The sequence below is a fragment of the Arachis ipaensis genome, chromosome B04 (genome assembly GCF_000816755.2).
Source record: "Arachis ipaensis cultivar K30076 chromosome B04, Araip1.1, whole genome shotgun sequence".
Lineage (NCBI taxonomy): Eukaryota > Viridiplantae > Streptophyta > Magnoliopsida > Fabales > Fabaceae > Arachis > Arachis ipaensis.
Genome location: NC_029788.2, coordinates 29,118,268 through 29,127,293, shown reverse-complemented (window position 1 = coordinate 29,127,293; position 9,026 = coordinate 29,118,268).

The window sequence follows — 9,026 nt, the reverse complement described above, 5'->3', positions numbered from 1 at the left end:
CAATGCCAAAAAGCATATAAAATATCCGCTCATCAGAACACCAAACTTAAACTGTTGTTTGTCCCCAAACAACCAAAAACAAAGTAGGATAAACAAAAATATAAGGATGCAATAAATTTCAGAGTTCTCAATGAAGCTCAGTTTCAAATAGATGAGCGGGACTAGTAGCTTTTTGCTTCTAAATAGTTTTGGCATTACAATTTCCATTGAGGCTCAGAATGATTGGCATCTTTAGGAAATCAGAATCTAGATGATATTATTGATTTTCCTAGTTAAGTTCTTTTTTATTCTTGAACACAGCTTCTTTAGAGTCTCGGCCGTGACCCTAAGCATTTTATTTTCCAGTATTACCACCGGATACATAAATGCTACAGACACTTAACTGGGTGAACCATTTTGGATTGTGACTTCGCTTTGCCAGAATCCCCAGTCAGTGGTGTCCAGGGTTCTTGAGCACACTCTTTGCTTTGGACTACGACTTTAACTGTTCAGTCTCAAGTTTTTACTTGACACCTTCACACCACAAGCATATAGTTAGGGACCCAGCTCAATTGAACTGTTTAGGCTAAGATATTTTTTCTTTTAGGCCCTCCTAACCATTGATGCTCAAAGCCTTGGATCCTTTTGTCCTTGCCTTTTGGTTTAAAAGGTTATTGGCTTTTTGCTCTTGCCTTTTGGTGTTAAGAGCTATTAGCTTTTTCTGCTTTTTATTTCTTTTTCAGCTTGCTTTTTTTTTCTTCGAATAAGCATATATATATATATATTTCTTTTAGTTTTTTGCTGCTTTTTCTTGCTTCAAGAATCAATTTTAGGATTTTTCAGATCATCAATAATATTTCACTTTTATCATCATTCTTTCAAAAGCCATCATTCTTAACTCCAATATAAAAAATGCACTGTTTATTCATACATTCAAAAAATAAAAGCAATTCCACCACATCATATAATTGAACTACTCTTAATATAAAACTTGAAATTCATGCATCTTAATTTTCTTTTTCAGTAAAAAATTTTCTTTTAAGCAAGGTGAGAGATTCATGGAATATTTTATAGCCTTAAGACATTAAGACAGATGATCATGCACGAGAAACAGACAATAAAACAAAATACATGGAAAACAGAATAACTTAAACAACAGAGGAGTAAAGAGAACGAATCAACCTTAGTGATGGTAGCTACAACTCCTTCTGGAAGACCCAATGGGGTGCTTGATCTCCTCTATGTCACGCCCCTACCTCTGTTGTTCTTCCCTCATGGCTCTTTGATCTTCTCTTATGTCATGGAGGATGGTGGAGTATTCTTGATGTTCCATCCTCAGTTGACCCATGCTAGTGTCTAGTTCTCCAAGAGAAATGTGCAAATACTCCCAATAGCCTTGGGGAGGAAAATGCATCCCTTGAGGCATCCCAGGGATTTCTTGTTGAGGTAGTTGCACAGGTTCTTGTGCATGCTCTCTTACATGCTCCATCCTCTTCTTGGTGATGGACTTCTCCTCCTCAATAGGAATGTCTCCTTCTATGACAATTCCAGCTGAATTGTATAGATGACAGATAAGGTAGGGGAATGCCAACCTTGCTAAGGTGGAAGGCTTCTCAGCTATTTTGTACAACTCTTGAGGTATTACCTCATGTACCACCACCTCACTTCCAGTCATGATGCAACGAATCATGATGGCTCTGTCAATGGTCACTTCTGACTTATTGCTAGTAGGGATGATAGAGCGTTGGATGAATTCCAACCATCTTCTAGCTACAGGCTTGAGGTCAAGCCTTCTCAGTTGGATAGGCTTGCCTTGAGCATCCCTCTTCCATTGGGCTCCTTCCACACAAATGTCTGTGAGGACTTGGTCCAGCCTTTGGTCAAAGTTGACCCTCCTAGTTTAAGGATGGGGGTCTCCTTCCATTAGTAGTAGATTGAGCGCCAACCTTACACTTTCCAGGCTAAAGTCCAAGATACGCCCTTGGACCATAGTATGCCAATTTTTGGGGCTTGGGTTCACACTTACATCATGGTTCTTCGTGACCCATGCATTGGCATAGAATTCTTGCACCATCAAGATTCTAACTTCTTGAATGGGGTTGATTAGGACTTCCCAACCTCTTCTCTGGATTTCTCTTCAGATCTCTGGGTACTCATTCCTTTTTAGCTTAAAGGGGACTTCAGAAATCACCTTTTTCTTTGCTACTACTTCATAGAAGTGGTCTTGATGAGCTTTGGTAATGAATTTCTCTATTTCCCAAGCTTCAGAGGTGGAAGCAACTACTCTTCCTTTCCTCTTTCTAGAGGGCTCTCTGACTTTGGGTGCCATAAGTGGGAATGGAAAGCAAAAAGCAACGCTTTTCCAACACCAAACTTAAAAGCTTTGCTCGTCCTCGAGCAAAATAAGAAGAAAAGAGTAGAAGAAGAATATAATAGAAGAAATGGAGGGGAAAAGTGGGTTTGGCCAAAGGAGTGCTTAGGTGTATGGATGTGGTGTGTATGAAGGGTAGGAAGAAGGGGGTATTTATAGGAGTGGAATAGGGTAGGGTTCGGTTATGGGAGGGAATTGGGTGGGTAATTTTGAATTTGGAGTGGGTGGGGATTGGTGGGAGTTATAATGGTTTTGGGAAGTGATATGGATGTGATTGGGTTAGGGTTTATAGAAAAGAGTGTGTAGAGAAGAGAGAAAGTAAGAGAGAGAAGAAGTGGGGTAGGTGAGGAATCTGTGGGACCAACTGATCCTGAGGGGTTAGGGAATTCGAGTTCTCTGCCCCTTGTGGGCGTTGAACGCCCAGCTCTATGCTCCTGGCTGGCGTTCAACGCCAGCTATGTACCTCTAAGTGGGCATTGAACGCCCTTGAGGATACTCCTACCAGGTATTCAACGCCTGGTCTGTGCCTTTGTTTGGGCCTTGAATGCCCAGGGTCTGCCCCCTGGTCTGTGCTCCCTGGCTGGCGTTTAACGCCAGCACTGTGCTCCCTGGCTGGCGTTCAATGCCAAAAATGAGTTCTTCATAGGCGTTGAACGCCCACTCTGGCTTCCCTGGCTGGCGTTCAACGTCAGCAGGGTCTCTGCTCCAGGGTGTTCTGTTTTTAGCTCTGACTATTTTTGTTTCTGTTCTAACTACTGCACATGATCATAAACTCAAAGAAGACATGAAAATTAACTGAAATAGCTTAAATATACTTAAGGAAAAACAAAAAAAACATTAATTATTGATGGGTTGCCTCCCAGCAAGTGCTTCTTTAACGTCACTAGCTTGACGGTTAGCTCCTTACAGAGATGGATAGGGGCTCAGAATTTCGCCCCTTATAGTGAATTTCATGTCTGTGCTCTCATGGATAAGTTCCACATGTTCCAGAGACAGGATCCTACACACAGTGTGTGGGATGACTGGATTGTCTGTGAAGACAACTCATGCCAGGTGAGAGGCCTTCAGTGGGGATCTTCTTGTCCCTCCAGCCTTTAGGTACTTTCTTCTTAGTACCTTTGTTCTTAGTGCTTGATAATGGCTGCCCAACACCAAACTTAGAATTGGTGTCTGGGGGCTCTGTATAACTCTGCACTGAAAGAGAAAGTTGAAGCACTTTATGTTTATGAATGGCGCTTCCTTCAACGGAGGTAGAATAAGGTATATGAACCTTGAATACAAGACAGTCCTCATCTAATTGTAGGACTAGTTCTCCTCTGTCGACATCAATCACAGCCTTGGTTGTAGCTAGGAAGGGTCTTCCAAGGATGATGGATTCATCCTCTTCCTCCCCAGTATCCAGGATTATGAAGTCAGCAGGGATGTAAGGGTCTTCAACCTTCACTAAGACATCCTCTACTAGTCCATAAGCCTTTTTCATAGACTTGTCTGCCATCTCTAGAAAGATTCTTGCAACTTGTACCTCAAAGATTCCCAGCCTCTCCATTACAGAGAGAGGCATAAGGTTTATGCTTGACCCTAGGTCACACAGAGCCTTATCAAAGGTCATGGTACCTATGGAGCAAGGGATTAAGAAGCGTCTGGGCACCAGCTTCTTCTGAGGTAACTTATGTTGAACCAAGGCATTGAGTTCCTTAGTTAGCATTGGAGGTTCTTCTTCTAATGGCTTTGTGCCAAACAACTTGGCATTCAACTTCATCGAAATTCCTAGGCATCGAGCAACTTGCTCCTCCCTAGTTTTCTCTTCCTCATCAGAGGAGGAGTACTCTTCATAAGGCTTGCAAGAAAACTTCTATAGTATCCTCATGAGCCTTAGTTGCCTTCAGAACTTCAATAGAGAAGCCTTGGGTGGGCATTAAATGTCCAATAAGGCCTTTCTTACTGGCGTTCAATGCCAGTAATGGTGCTTCCTTGGGCGTTGAACGCCCAGCTTGTGTCCCTTGACTGGCGTTCAACGCCAGTAAGTGTGCCCTTGTGGGCGTTGAACGCCCAGTAAGGACCTTCTTACTAGCGTTCAATGCCAGAATTGGAGGATCATTAGGCGTTGAATGCCCAGCTACGGCCCCATAGCTGGTGTTCAACGCCAACTTCTCTGCCACTTTGGGTGTTGAACACCCAGTAAGGTCTTCCTTACTGGCGTTCAACACCAGCTTTGGTGCCACTTTTTGCGTTAAATGCCAAGTAAGGTCTTCCTTACTACCGTTCAATGCCAACTCATCCTCTTTAGATTCGACCTCAGCCTCTGTGGTTATGGCCTTGCACTCTTCTTTTGGGTTCACTTCAGTGTTACTAGGAAGTGTTAGGAGGAGTCTCAGGAATTCTCTTGCTCAGTTGACCAACTTATACCTCCAGATTTCTAATGGAAGACCTTGTTTTAGTTATGAAACTATGAGTGGTCTTAGAGAGGTTGGAGACTATTGTGACTAATTCAGAAAGGCTCTGCCTAGGAGTCTCCAAGTGTTCTTGAGAAGATGGGAATGGTGGTTTGTTGTTGAACCTATTCTGGGTTCTTCCACCGTGATTATTGTTGAAGCCTTGCTGAGGCTTCTGTTGATCCTTCCATGAAAGGTTAGGATGATTCCTCCATGAAGGGTTGTAAGTGTTCCCATAGGGTTCTCCTATGTAATTCACCTCCTCCAGTGAAGGTTGATCTGGATCATAAGCTTCTCCTTTATAGGAAGTTTCTTGAGTGCTGCTAGTTGCAGCTTGTGATCCAGTCAAATGCTAAGAGATCATATTGACCTGCTGGATCAAGATCTTGTTTTGAGCCAATATGGCATTCAGAGTATCAACTTCTAGGACTCTTTTCTTTTGGGCTACCCCATTGTTTATAGGGTTTCTCTCAAAAATGTACATGAATTGGTTGTTTGCAACCATTTTAATGAGTTCCTATGCCTCTGCAGGTGTTTTCTTTAAGTGGAGTGATCCACCAGCAAAATGATCCAAGGACATCTTTGATATCTCAGATAGGCCATCATAGAAGATTCCTAGGATAGACCATTCTGAGAGCATGTCAGGAGGACACCTCCTGATCAGTTGCTTGTATCTTTCCCAAGCTTCATAGAGGGATTCACCCTCTTTTTGTCTGAAGGTTTGAATTTTCACCCTGAGCTTTCTCATCTTTTGGGATGGAAACAACCTGGCCAAGAAAGCATTGACCAACTTTTTCCAAGAGTCTAGGCTTTTCTTATGTTGAGAATCTAACCATATCTTAGCTCTATCTCTGACAGCAAAAAGGAAAAGCATAAGTCTGTAGACCTTAGGATCCACTCCATTGGTTTTAATGGTATCACAGATCTGTAAAAATTCAGATAGGAACTGATGTGGATCTTTCAGTGGAAGTCCATTAAATTTGCAATTCTGTTGCAAGAGAGACTAACTAAGGTTTTAGCTCAAATTTTTAGCTCTAATGGCAGGTATAGAGATACTTCTGCCATAGAAGTCAGTAGTGGGTGTAGTAAAATCAGCCGGAACCTTCCTTGTTCGGCTACCATGTATGTATTTTAAGTTTCTTGTTCAAAAAGTTCTATAAGATCTCTTCCGAAATGTTGTACTTTAACTTGTTGCAAACGCTTCTTTAGAGTCCTCTCAGGTTCAGGATCAAGATCTAAGAGAGGTTCTTTATCCCTGTTCCTGATCATAAACAAGAAAAGAAAAACAAGAAAGAAGAAGAATGGGAGCTCTATGTTCAAGAACAGAGGACTCCCTGTGAGATATGAAGAAGGAAGAAGAATAAAGATAGAGAGGAGGGAAGAAGAATTCGAACAAAAGGAAAGAATTCGAAAATTAAAAGTAAAAAGAGAAAATATTTTTATTTTTTATTTTATTTATTAATTAAATTCGAAAATAAAAAATAATTAACTAAAAATATTTGAAAATTAAAGTGTGATTTTCAAAAAAGGAGAGAGAAAAAGAGAGAAGATATTTTTGAAAATTAGAAGAGAGAGAAAACAACTAACTAATTAAGAAAGATTTGAAAATAAGATAAGATAGAAGATTTGAAAAATATTTAATTTTGAAATTTTGAAATTTGGATTTTGAATTTTGAATTTTAAAATTTGAAATTCGAAAATTGAAATTGAATTAAGATAAAATAAGATTTTGAAAATTGAATTTTAAAATTTGAATTTAAAACAAGATAAGATAAGATAATGATTTGAAAAAGATAAGATAAAAAAAATAAAAATTTGAAAATATTTTGAATTTTAAAATTTAAAAGAAAGATAAGATAAGATAGAATTAAATTAAAAGAAAAGAATTGAAAAATTTTAAAAATATAAGATTTGAAATTTAAAGTTTGAAATTAAGATAAGATAAGATGATGATTTTGAAATTAAAATTTGAAAAATCTTTGTGATTTTCGAAAATTAAAGTAAAAAGATAGAAAGTATATTTTTTGATTTTTTCTTTGAATTAATAAAGAAAGAGAAAAACAACAAAAAGATACCAAACTTAAAATTTTTAGATCAAAGAACACAAAATTTCAAAAATTGCAAAGAAAAACACCAAAAGACACCAAACTTAAAACTTCTAAGATCAAAACAAGAAAAGAAACAAGAACAACTTGAATACCAAGAAAGAACACAAGGATAATTTTCGAAAATTTAAAGAAACAAAGAATACACAAAGGACACCAAACTTAAGAATTGACACTAGACTCAAACAAAAGATACTATTTTTAAAAATTTTTGGAAAAAGAAAACAAGAAATTCGAAACTTTTACTAAGAACAAGAACTAAAGACTCAAACAAAAAGATAAAGATTAAAAAAGAAAACAAAGATTTTTTAAAAGATTTTTTTTTTCAAAAAAGAAAAATAAAAGACTTAAACAAAATTAAAAACAATACCTAATCTAAGCAATAAGATAATCCGTTAGTTGTCAAATCCGAATAATCCCCGATAACGGCGCCAAAAACTTGGTGCACGGAAATTAACTCCACACAACTGAACCAGCAAGTATACTGGGTCGTCCAAGTAATACCTGAGATGAGTCAGGGTCGATCCCACGAGGATTGTTGTTTTGAAGCAAGCTATGGACACCTTGTAGATCTTAGTCAGGCGATTAGAAAAGATAATTTGATGAGATAAACGTATAAAACATAAATAGGAATGAAATTACTTAATTTGAGTGGAACTAACGATAAGAGAACGGTTAAGGCTTCGGAGATGCTTCATTCTTCTAGATCAACCTTTCGTACTATCTTTCTCAAATTGTGAGTGATTCCTTCCACGGCAGGCTGTAAGTGATCAACGCCGTACGATCGCGGCCGCTGAATCTTCCTCTCTCAGGCCGAACGCCAGGTTTAGTGTGCGCCCAATCTGAAAGAGGGTGAAGCTCTTGCATTTCATCTCTTTGATGATCCTACTCAAAACGCCACAGACAAGGTGGAATCTTCCAGATCAAAGAATGTTGTGCGTTTGATTCTAGCCTATGCCACGAAGACCCTAATCTCCCCATACCTCGACTGAACTGGTGTCTCGAGAAGTCTCCAATGAAGTCGTGGATTAGCCATCTAAGAGATGTATAATAAAGTTGGTGGTTCAATGATCTCTGGTTAGGACTCATACTGAACCCATATAGAATGAAGATGATTTTCATGGATCATCCCATTCATAAGATTGAAGAACGAAGATACATCTTAGAATAAAGTTACACACGAATTGAATAGAACAGTAGTACTTTTATTAATCCATGAAAATCAGCAGAGCTCCTAACCTTAACCAAGGAGGTTTAGTAACTCATTCTGATAGAAAAATACAATGTTAAACGTGAAAGTGGGCAAGAGTCCTTAACAAGGATGAACTCTTGTCTATATATACTAATCTAATGACTAAGGATTACAAAAATATGATAAACTAAGTTGGTAGTGCAAAAATCCACTTCTGGGGCCCACTTGGTGAGTGTTTGGGCTGAGCTTGAGTGTCTCCCACGTGCTAGTGTCCCTTAGGGGTGTTTAACTCTGGCTAGGGACTCACTTTTGGGCATTGAACTCCAGTTGCTCCCTTGTGGGGGCGCTGGATGCCAGGAATGGGGCTTCTGTCTGGCATTGAACGCGAGTTTTGGGCCTTCATTTCCGAAACAAAGTATGGACTATTATATATTTTTAGAAAGCCCTGGATGTTAGCTTTTCATAGCCATTAAAAGCGTGCCATTTGAACTTTTGTAGCTGATGAGCGGATAATTTATACGCTTTTTGGCATTGTTTTTAGTATGCTTTTAGTAGAATCTAGTTACTTTTAGGGATGTTTTCATTATTTTTTATGTTAAATTCACATTTCTGGACTTTACTATGAGTTTGTGTGTTTTTCTGTGATTTCAGGTATTTTCTGGCTGAAATTGAGGGACTTGAGCAAAAATCAGATTCAGAGGTTGAAGAAGGACTGCTCATGCTGTTGCATTCTGACCTCCCTGCACTCAAAATGGATTTTTTGGAGCTACAGAACTCAAAATGGCGTTCTTTCAATTGCATTGGAAAGTAGACATCCAGGGCTTTCCAGCAATATATAATAGTCCATACTTTGCTCGAGAATAGATGACGTAAAGTGGCGTTCAACGCCAGCTCTCTGCCCGATTCTGGAGTTCAGCGCCAGAAATGGATCAAGAACCAGAGTTGAA